Source organism: Lactuca sativa, chromosome 4 (assembly GCF_002870075.4).
Source record: "Lactuca sativa cultivar Salinas chromosome 4, Lsat_Salinas_v11, whole genome shotgun sequence".
NCBI lineage: Eukaryota > Viridiplantae > Streptophyta > Magnoliopsida > Asterales > Asteraceae > Lactuca > Lactuca sativa.
Genome location: NC_056626.2, coordinates 92,506,246 through 92,518,905, shown reverse-complemented (window position 1 = coordinate 92,518,905; position 12,660 = coordinate 92,506,246).

Genomic DNA, 12,660 nt, shown 5'->3' with positions numbered 1-12,660 from the left:
TCGTTGAAGGGGGTGTTATTTAAGGTTAATTACAATCAACCCCGGTTTCTTTTAATCGGGCTTGTGAGAGACTAACCGGAGGCGTAGAGTAAATGAATGGGAAGACGTTAAAGCGGGTGACTTTGAATCGGTTCGTTTTGCGGATGACAGAAGACGGTAAAGGTGGTCGTGACCTTGTTTTGTTGTCCGGTGGAAGAGTACTCTCGGAACAAGCTTGATTAAAGAAGTCGGGGTTAAGGAGAAAAAGATGTCGTTGGTTACAGAAGGAGGTTCAATGACGTATCAAATTCCAGTTTTGACTCCAACGAATTATCCGATGTGGGCGGTCAAAGTCAAGTTGATTATGGATGCACACGACATATAGGAGACGGTCGAACCAAAGGCGGGTGAAACATTGGATCAAAAAAGGTCAAAACAAGCTCTTGCTTTTTTGTTTCAAGTGATACCCGAAGACATTGTGTTGCAAATGGCGAGTTACACCGAACCAAAGAAAGTGTGGGATGGGCTGAAAACACGATATTTGGGAGTGGATCGGGTGAGAATGGCTCGACTTGCAACTTTAAAAAGGGAGCTTGAAAGCTTGCGCATGAAAGAGGGTGAAACGGTCGATGATTTTGTGACAAAATTATCCAGTTTAGCGTCAAAAGCAAGGAGTCATGGATATGAGCTTGAAGAAGGTGATTTGGTAAAAAGGTTACTAGATTCGATGCCTAAGTCGTTTCTTCAAATCGTGGCTTCAATAGAGCATTGTTTCGAGTTGGATTCAATGTTATTTGGTGAAGCGGTTGGTAGATTGAAGGCATACGAGGAGCGTTTAAGAGGAACCGAGAAAGTGGAGGACACTCAAGGTGGGTTATTCTTGGCTAGTGAGGAAAAATCACATGTTTTTAAGCATTGTGGCAATGGATGTTCAAATCGGGGTGACTTTAGACGTGACCGGAGAAGAGGTCGGGGGTCTGGGAGAATTCGAGATGGTAATGAATGTGTCTGGGATAAAAGTTACGTTAGATGTTACAAATGTGGTGAGCTTGGTCATTATAAAAACGAGCGTCCTAAATGGGAAAAAGAAGAAGCAGGTCTAATCGAAGAGGAACCGTCAGTGTTTTGAACGAGTGGTATGACCAATCCGATTAAGGGAGGGGGGGATTTTTAGGTTAATCGGATTTTTATCCGTGGGTTTTTCTTTGGAAGTTTTTAATTTAATTGCTTTTCTTTTAGCTTTAGAGTTGTAGTCAAATAGCTTTTCTTTTAGTATAACTATGAGATGTAGGTGTCTTTGTAATTTAATTCTAGAACTAGTTTTCAAGTATATTATTCATTGTTTTTAGTTTTGTCTTGTATTCCTCACTTTTTGTTATTTTGTTTCTTTGCCTTGCTATACAAGGTGCAACTTTTTGTTTACAATATTTACTTATTATCCTTTTCTTCAGTTGAACTATTCACTTTTAATCTTGCAATTTTATAAAGAGAAAAAACAATTTACACTAACGTGTACCACTTACCATTTTCTAAATTAAATACTTGAATCATATCATATATTATCCGAAATGCCCCCTTCAAGCCGAAAGGCGGTGGACCAACACGGAGCTTGGTACCAAATTCGTACAACAGAGGGTGAGCAAGACTATTTCTAAAGATACCGGCTAGCTGAGGATGTGTGTCAATGAACTGAATATTCAACTGACAACTGACTTGAAGCTACGAGCTCTCGTATAAAGTGGTAATCAATATCAATATGCTTGGCCCTCTTATGAGAAATGAGATTTTTGCTAAGGAATAAGGCACTGATGTTGTCATAAAATAGAGTAGGTATGTCTCTTGGTAAGGATATCTATTAGTTTAGTTTTGTGGCGGATAGAAGAGTTAACATTAATGTGTAAAATATTTAAATAATTACCATTTCCAAAACCAATGTGTTCTCTGTCGAATATGATAAGGAATCAAGGATGCCTGTGGAATCATTCATATGGGAGGATAAACCTAAATCAACAAACTAGATTTGTTGTCGGTGTCACTACATTGGCCTTGGAAAAGTTTGAGTTAAGCTAGCATATACACTAGAGTAATATTTAGTAATGGTAGGAAGATCATGACATGTGATCGCATAATGATCGTTTTTTCGACTAGATTGACAATAGGGGAGGAAGCCTACCAGGACCATGACTACCCGAGGAACCCCCTCAAGAGTTATGGGAGCGAACTCGACTGCTAGGGTAACACCATGAGGGGAAAGTAGGGAAACTTGATATTTTGGGCAACAAAAGCAAAGACTAAATAGGTGGCCTTATGTATTAATTATAGAAAGAGCTTGTGGTTTGCGGCTTGAAAAATAGGTCATAGAATGATGGATATGGTTTCACAACCTTTTGTATTGTTCAGAAAGTCCCAGATAAAGATCGATGACTACATTGAAACCAACAAGATTTTTTCATCTCATGACTGGATGTCCAATAGCAACTAGTTGATCATAGATAGCCAAAACTTGTGGCCAAGTCAGCAACCGAATAGGAACCTTTGTGTAGTTGGCGAAGAGAGTATCATAGAGTTTAGATACATTCCAAGGAATCATTACGATAAGGAAGTTCCAAAGAGCACCAAATCTCGCATGCATTGTTCATACCATAGTTGTCGATATCAAATAGTTGTAAACAGCAACAAGTTATGCATAAGCTACATAGCGATATTGATTAATAGAAACCACTATTTTGTAATTAGCGATAGGTATGAACAATTAAAATATATTTATTATGCAACTATTATAGCTATTATAATCAATAAATAAGCAACTAAACCATTAAACTAGCTAAATAACTTAGTCATTTTAGTTTTAGACATCTTTATAGCAATTGTAATCAACTAATAGTACGTTTTTAAACATAAATAACACAAGTGACATGTTAAAACTTTAAAGCAAGTCCAAACTCAAAAACCCAAATAAAAGATCGTGTAGATCATCAAACATAGGCTCAGCATCATCATCTCCAACGGATGACGACTCAAAATCTCTATAAAACACTACATCATTTTCTTCTTCACATAAGTTATTCATCATCCTGATCTATTAAACCTCTACTTCTGGAGCTTGATGCAGACTTGTTGGAAACCCCTTTATTCCTAATTCTTCTTGTCGAATAAGGTTCCTCATCACTCCAACCGCAGTCGCAACCTCACCGCATGTCAAATCCTCAACGTTGAAGACCATGGCATTTTCCTCTTCCTCTATGCCTTCGATCTACTCAGATCTAGAACAGTTATGTCGTCCAACATAATCAGATCAATTGTATCACACATATTGTACCTCCTTCTTAAAGCCTGATTATACTTATAAACAAGGGAAAATGAGTTAGGAGGGTAACTACCTCTTATCCGTGTTCACATATTGGCAACTTCTTCTTTTTTGTACATAATAAAGCAACTAACTTGTTTTAACTGTTTAAATTACACCAATATTACCAGCTAATGCCTTTTTTAACTGGTAACTCAAAGGGAAAATGACTTAGGAGGGTAACTACCTCTTATCCGTGTTCACATATTGGCAACTTCTTATTTTTTATACATAAGAAAGCAAGTAACTTGTTTTAACTGTGTAACATCCCAGAAATCATGACCAAAAAGTTCGTTTTTAATTTAATACTAAAACCATAATTGTCAAACCATTAATTTAATACTCCGGCATCAGGCCCCGCCCGACATTAGGCCCCACCTGGCATCGAGCCCCACTCGGTATACATATCTGTCTCTCTTAGGCCCCGCCTGTCTCCGGGCCCACTCGCTAAACACATACAATCATATAACATTCTAACACATAAAGAAACATACTCTACTGTATCCCTGTCATAAGAAACATACTCTGCTAATAATGAAATACGGAACATCGTCTGTACTCAGCTAGTGATGAGATACGGGACCTCGCCCACACTCACATCCCTACCAGGCATATATAAGTATCACATAGATAACAAATATAATCTAACATGCAAACATTCCTGGGGCACCCACTCGACATCAGACCTTGGTCTAGAATAACATACTAGCATAAAATGCCTAGGGCTAACCCCCAGGTCTTCCTACTCATAGACTACATGGGCTGGCATTGTGGCCTTAGACTCATTCACATAGTAAGGAGACTCACCTTGCACTACTGAAGCCCTGGCTGGAACTAGCTGAGTATGGACGAAGTTTTGTATCTCATTATTAGCAGAGTATGTTTCTTAGGACATGGATACAGTAGAGTATGTTTCTTTATGTGTTAGCTTGTTATATGATTGTATGTGCTTAGCGGGCAAGGCCCGGAGATAGGCGGGGCCTAAGAGAGACAGATATGTATACCGAGCGGGGCTCGATGCCAAGCGGGACCTGATGCCTGGCGGGGCCCGATGCCGGAGTATTAAATTAATGGTTTGGCAATTATGGTTTTAGTATTAAATTAAAAACAAAATTTTTGGTTATGATTTTTGGGATGTTACACAGTTAAAACAAGTTAGTTGTTTTCTTATGTACAAAAAATAAGAAGTTGCCAATATGTGAATACGGATAAGAGGTAGTTACCCTCCTAAGTCATTTTCCCTTTGAGTTACCGGTTAAAACAGGTATTAGCTGTAATATTTGTGTAATTTAAACAGTTAAAACAAGTTAGTTGCTTTATTATGTACAAAAAAAAAGAAGTTGCCAATATGTAAACACGAATAAAAGGTAGTTACCCTCCTAAGTCATTTTTCCTATAAAAAAGGTCGTTCAACTTTTGTTGCTCTAGCCGGTTTCTTTTCTTAGAATATAGCTACATAAATAAAATATCATAGTTATTACAAAACATTATAAATTATAATACTTTTGAATATCTATATTTAGAATCACAAAAAACGAGCTACTTACATATTCAAATATGCTCCAATTCCGCTCACAACCGACAACAAGTAAGGCTTATCACCTTGATCATAAACATTATGAATGTTAAAGCTCCATATTGCATCCACCACAAAGCTAATTTAATAACAAAATAAATTGAAAGTAAGTTAAAAGAAATTATAATTATACGCAGGATGCTATTTTTATATTAATTTTCTACCTGGTGCAATTTTTACTCTCGTTTTCTTCGTTAGCGGGTTCAATAGATGTGCGTGTATTTCTCTTCCATTAGCTTGCCTATCATTGGAAAATAAATTTGAGGGCTTTATAAAATAAAAATATAAGTTTTAGGGGATTTTGAAAATAAGTCTTACCGGAAAAAACATTGTTGCACTCCGTGTGACAATTTGAATAGCGTCATACATACTGACTTTTTGGATGAAACGGTCAAATAATTTGAACACGTTATCACCCATATGTAAATAACTAGATGCATCAACCAATTTAACGAACATACTTCCTCATGGAGTATTCACTAAGGGGCTGTTTTTTACCTTTTAATTGAGAAATTAAGAGGCAGTCTTTTAAAAATTCTGATATAGGGTGTTTGGCAGCATCTTATTTTTTACCTCTTAAACTCAAAAAAACCTCTTAATTTTTCAGACTTGGCGTTGTTTCTCAAAAAATAAAAGGGCACGCTCTTTCCCGTTTTGCCCAAAAGTGTATTCCCTCTCCTCTGTTCTATTTCACGAGACAACATCTTCTTCCCTCCTAACCATCTCCGACGACCTGCAACCCTCCACCTCTACTCTCGCCACCGGCCAGTCACCGCCTCCCCCAAAGCCGTTTCATGCGCCGCCGCTACTCCGCCCTCCATCCCCGTTAATCTTGTCGATAACAACATCATGTACGCCACCGCCTGCTCCGCCCTCCATCCCCGTTAATCTCGTCGACAACAACATCAAGTAACGGTTCTCTAAAATCGACTTTCTTCTAGGGTTAGTTTAAGAACCTATTTCTGAAATCGGTATTGGATTGAAGTCTACATTTGAAATCGTGATGCTCTTTTGGGTCTTTATGGTTTTTTTTTACTGTGATGCTGTTTTTAGTATTTATCTTTTCGGTGTGCTGGATTGAAGTCTACACATGAAATTGTATCCCCTAATTTGCTGTTACCTTTGACACATGATTTTGAAGATTGATTCCTTTCCATCGGTTGTTAGGATTGTTATTTTTATTAAACTTGCTATGGTTTTTTCTAGTATCAGCAAGTGTATTTTCGGAATCAATGGTCTTAATTTTTGTTGATGGAAAGTTTTTCAGATTGTGAATCATTAGAATCAAATCACAGGTTTTAAATCTTTATTGACTTATTTTTGAAAATGGGTATAACATGTTGATGATTTCATTAGCATTGGGTTTGCTTAACAGGTTGATGTGTTGTGATGAATGCATAACATGTCGATTTGAAGATACTTCATGAAGCTGAAGATCTTGCTGGCAATTAATTATTTTTTATACATAACAAAATGGTTGGTTTTCACATGATGATATTAAACGGGAATGAAATTTGGCTGATCGGACTATTGTAACATGAAGTTGCATTATATTTCTAGTTATTAGATTATTATTGCATTGTATTTTTCTATTAAAAGATTGAAAATAGAATGATAGAACTTGTTATAGTTTTCAAAGTATGATTCCTTAATAAGAAAAAGGTTGAAATTATGTTGTAATCGAAAGAAATCATAAAGAAGGGTAAAATGGTTATTTTTATCATTCAGTACAAGAAATTCAGAGGTTCCAACCAAACAGCATTTGAAAATTCAGATCTTAAAAATTCAGACCCTCTTAGAAATTCAGATCTCTTAAAAATTCAGCTATTAAAAATTCAGATCCTGCCAAACAGCCCCTAAGAAGTTCATTAGCGCCATTCATTTCCTTCCCCCCCCCCCCCAATCCATCGACCATTAAAGAACATCCATAGGTTGTCTTTTCAACCTCATTTTCATTCAAAATTTTCTTAGTGTGTTCTAATGTGACAACTGTAAAAATTAGGTCAAAAAGCGTCAAGCTTTTACGAGTTGTAGCGAGTCAAACCTAGCGAGCCATGTTGTTTTTAAGTTATGACTTAAGGCAACAATTTTGTCTAAAATTAATAATTTTATCTATATTTTCTACTACTATTCATTTTTATATACATATATGACTTAAGACATTAATTTGTTAAAGCTTATCGTCAAAAACAATCCTTCGAGCCATGTCGTGCTTTTTAGAACCTTGGTATAAACCTACACACTCGAAAAGTTTGCGAAATGTTAGATCAAGAACTCTGGGCTCGTGGCCCGAGATAATGTCACACGACATGATCTCGGCCACCCATCTTAACAATTTTTACTATAAGTAGAAGGGGCTCATATGCTCATTTCATCACCAACCTCTCTCCCAATCTCCCATTCTCTCCTCTCTCTTTTCGGCTGACGCAACACCCACCGCCACTACCGGGCCTGCCCTCCGCCGCCACGAGCCACCTTCTCAAGCCATACTCTTTTGCCGATCTACTGGTTGGAAACACTACCAGCAAGGTATTAGCAGACGGTTTAAACGTGGGTACGATGTAACCTGTTATTTCATGAACCGAATCTGGACACCAAAATTTGGATATATCTGAGACTTAGTTATAGACGAGGCTCATAAAACATGATACACAGTTCACATGGGTTCGGATAAAATGTACTTAGACTTTAAAAAGATATATTGGTGGCTGAATATGAAAGCTAGGATATCCACCTATGTGCGTAAATTCTTGAACTATTTAGAAGTCAAAGCAGAGCATCAAAAGCCCTCCGATCGGCTTCAAAAACCTGAGATACCTGAGTGGAAGTGGGAAAAATCGTTGTGGACTTCATCATAAAGCTACCAAAGACTCCAAACAGATACGACACAATTTGGGTAGTAGTCGTTAGATTAACTAAGTCCTCCCACTTCTTACCAATCAAAGAAACTGACAAGATGGAGAACTTGACAAGAACTTACATTAGGGAAATTGTCAAGCTTCATGTAGTGTCAATTTCTATTATCTCTAATAAAGATAGTGAGTTCACTTCTAGGTTAGGGTAATCACTCCGAAAATTCCTGGGAAGTAGGTTGGATATGAGTACAACTTACCATCCATAGATTGACGGACAAAGTGAACGAACGATTTAAACTTTGGAAGATATGCTCCAATCTTATGTGATTGATTTTGGTAACGCTTGGGACATTCACTTATCGCTCATTGAGTTCTGCTAGAATAATAGCTACCATACCAACATAAAGGATGCATCATTTGAGGCTCTCTATAGATTAAAATGCATATCATCGATATGTTGGGCATAGGTGGGAGATACTTAATTGGCCAGGAACCATGCGGGTCATACATTGTGCTTTGGACCTAAAATAATTCATGAAACTATAGAAAAGATAGTGCAAATTAAAGAAAGAATTAGGGAGACAATGGATAGCCAGAAAAGTTATGCCGATGTAAGGCACAAGCCTTTGGAATTCCAAGTGGGGGATAGAATCATGTTGAAGGTCTCCCTTTTGAAGGGTATAATGCGGTTTGCAAAGCAAAGTTAACTAAATCCGCGATACATAGGACCCTTTGAGATTCTCAACATATTTGGACTTATAGCATATAAACTCAAGTTATCTCAGGAGCTAAACAACATACATGATGTATTCCACGTCTCGAACTTGAAAAAAGTGTTTGTCTGAGGACACCCTTACTATACCACTTGACGATATTCAACTTAACACCAAACTTCATTTCGTCAAGGACATAGTAGAAATCATGGACTATGAATCAAGCGCTTAAAGAAAAGTCATATCCCCATCGTTAAAGTGCGCTGGAACTCTCAACGGGGACCAACATTTACCTAGGAATGTGAAGACCAAATGAGACAGAAGTACCCCAGTTGTTTGATTACATCCCGGCTACAAATCAAATTTTGGGATGAAATTCTTTTAGAAGGGGGAATGTAACAACTGTCAAAATTGGTTAAATATTGCCGATCAATCGATGAGAACTTTGCTATAACTAGACCTAATATATGATATATCAATGATTATTAGGTAAACTTTAATGATAGAGATATTCTTGTATTTTGTGAAACTATATATATATATATATATATATATATATATATATATATATATATATATATATATATATATATATATATCTTAACTATATCAAAAAAACATATTTAACTTTTTTTGAAATTTAAGAGGTACATGTTTGATAACTTAATGTACAAATCTGTTATGTACAAACCACTCATCTTTTTATTTTTTCATGAACAAAAACTAATTATAGTAAAAAATAATCAATAAAAATATTTAATGAAGGAAACATCAATTAATTTTTTTTTTCATTTTTAACGTGGGCATGATGTTTGCCCAAAGATTGGGCATGAAATTTTTTTAATATATCAGAAAATTTATAGCCATTGAAACAGTCAAATAATATTTTCTGAATAAGAAAAACCATCCATCGAAACATTAATAATTTTTGTCCCCGCTTTACGTAGGTGTACACCTATTTATATATATATATATATATATATATATATATATATATATATATATATATATATATATATATATATATATATATGATAAAAACACCAATATACACGTATGTATGTTTATGTGTGAAGCGTGATTTTAAAGAGTAAGGATTAATCTATTAGTAAGTTAGACACCCTATAACATACAAAAAAATTTGTTATATATATATATATATATATATATATATATATATATATATATATTAGGCACTTATATGTAATAAAGTTATAATATATGTTTAAATACATATGTAAAGTATAATGGAATTGGTCCATAAAAGATTGAACCTACACATATAATTATGTATGAGTCACATGTGAGATCCAAAGGATGATAACAATTATGTATAATGAATTTTTGGTCACATTTAATTGCATTACATGATTTTCTCTATATACGTCAAATTCATATATTCATTAAAACATTCATAAATTCATATGTACTTTATTTGTATGTATCATGGCTTTCAACAGTCTTAGTACAAGGCTACATGCATGAAATCTATGGAATTATATCTAGTACAAGAATGTTCAATTCCTACTTCTTCCTATAACCCATTTTTGTACCTATCTCACATAAACACACACATCCATTCATGACATGAGTAAATAGTGCATAATACTAACTATATTAACTTCATAAGAGTTTATAGTACTTTCTCAATCTTCCTAAATATAACATACAAGATATGCATGGTGTGTATGTAACCAGTTACAAACTCCCTCATACTCATGTATTCTACCTTATACATACAAATATTGTAACGCCCTGTTCCGAATCGTAGCCCATTTGGGGATGGTGATCAATGATTGGGTATTAGCAGACTTATGACCCTTGATGAATTGATATCTGGACTCATTTGGTGGTGAATGATGTAATTTAGATGATCCAGGTGTTCAGTTTATGTTTTGGAGCCAAAGGGTATTTTGGTTGTATGTTAACTCGGGTTTTTATAGAAATTGGATTTTCGTTCAGGAAATTGTAAGGCGAGCATGAGTTGATTAAAGTGTAGAGCTTCTCGTTACCTTTTCATGGATATAAGGATCGTCAAAATCAGATTTATAATGAGGAAGTTATGACCTTCAGACTATATTAGGGTTTAATAGAAACCCTAGCACGTGGGGCGTACCTAGGGAGTACGTATGATGTTTTGGTTCGAGGGTCGGTACGCGCGGCGTACACTGGTGTACGCTTAGCATACTACTTTGGGTGAGACCTGGTAGAGACCGTGTGTATATGGAAATACAGGTGGGACCTGGTAGAGACCGTTGGGTCAAGGTATTGGATCTTGGGTTATAGGATTGAGTGTATGGATATCGAATGGTGTAGTGGGATGTTTAGGCTAGGTAGCCTTGTCATTTGGACTCTTGGGAACTTGGTGGCTAAACCAGGTGCGAGACTGGTAGTCTCAAAGATGGTTTATGATTCTCTATATCCCGGTTTAGTGAGGGGTTTCTGTAAATCAGAAGGTTTTAAGTGAAATGCAAATCTAGACCTTTGGATCTCGGATTATGAGTTAAGTACCGAGTTGTTTTTTGGGTGAGAACTCGCATTGAGAATTGTGAGTGTTTATATGTAGGATCTTTATTTCAGTACGAATAAAATTAAGTAATTCGTATGTCAGGGGCATCAGTTGAAGGGTATAGGGTTAAAGGATGGTCTCATTTTTTCTCTTATGATGGTGTTTTGGTTTAGTTCTTTCTATGTGGGGGTCATGCAAGTATGGAATTTCAAAATTTTTAGCATCAGTGTGTTGATTCAGCAATTAAATGAACCAGTTTCTTGTTCAACACTAGAAGGTTTATCTCCCATTTCATCTCGCCTTGTTCTTTGTGTTCGGGGAAATGTTATCTTCAGGATGATCAGCCTTACCACGAAGGAATATTGGTCCCTTTGGTCAAGTGAAAGATTGTCGACAACAACATTGGGTCTATGAACTGTTTTCTATTGGGAACCTCTGATTATCAGGAGTTGAGCAGTTGGTTGGGGGATAAGTAGAATGGAGTTGGCAATGGTTCAGTATGGGCGGTCTGTCACAGAGTCCAACCATCTCGAGACTTCAGATTTCAGGTTGACTAGACGTGGTTATTTTGCATGGGATTATTTTTGGTTGAGAAAGGATGCATTCATCTTTGGGTTCGAGAACCTTGTCAGCGTTGGTTTCAGTTGCCTTGTGAAGGCTATGGTATGCTCAGGGTTGTGGACTTATTGCTTAGGTTTTCTGGCATGCCAAGGAGGGTAAGGAATGATTTCGAGGACAAAATCTAATTTAAGCGGGGGAGATTTGTAATGCCCTGTTCCGAATTGTTTCCCATTTTGGGGTGGTGATCAACGATTGGGTATTATCAGACTTAGGACCCTTGAGAAATTGTGATTTGGATTCATTTGGAGGTGAATGATGTAATTTAGATGATCCGCGTGGTCAGTTTGTGTTTTGGATCCAAAGGGTATTTTGGTAATATGTAAGCTTGAGATTTTATTGAAATTGGATTTTTGTTCGGGAAATTGTAAGGCATGCATGAGTTGATTAAAGTGTTGAGCTTCTCTTTACATTTTCATGGATATAAGGATCGTCGAAATCGGATTTATAATGAGGAAGTTATGTCCTTCGTAGTATATTAGGGTTTAAGGGAAACCCTAGTACATGGGGCGTACCTAGGGAGTACGCAGGACGTGTTGGTTCAAGGGTTGGCACCCGAGGTGTACACTGGTGTACGCTTAGCGTACTAGGAGTGACTGATCGTGGATGTGAGACCTCGTACGCTGGGTGTACGAGGATTACGCGGGGCGTACAAGGAGTTTCATGAAACCCTAATTTAGGGTGTTGTACCCTTTATAAGCATTTTAAGTCTTCAGGGCTTGTCTCTTTACCATCCTCCAAGCCCCCAAAACCCTAGAAATCGTCCCTTAGTCTCCATTTTTGTGTTTTTGAGCTCGTTATGTGCACCTTGGTGTGTTTCAATTCATATTCAAGAAGGAGTTTGGTGCAAGGTTATGGATCAAGGAAGAGCTTGTGGATCCCGATTCTTTACTTTTTTCCAACTTATTTTAGGTAAAAAGCTATGACCTTGCTCATTAGAAGCTTAAATCTAGTTTTTATGGGTTTTTGGACCCTTTTTGGCCCCATGAATAAGATCTAGTGGTTTGAGATTACTCAAGGAGCTATGAGTTGCCACTCTTGGCTTTTCCGAGGTTCAAAGTCCA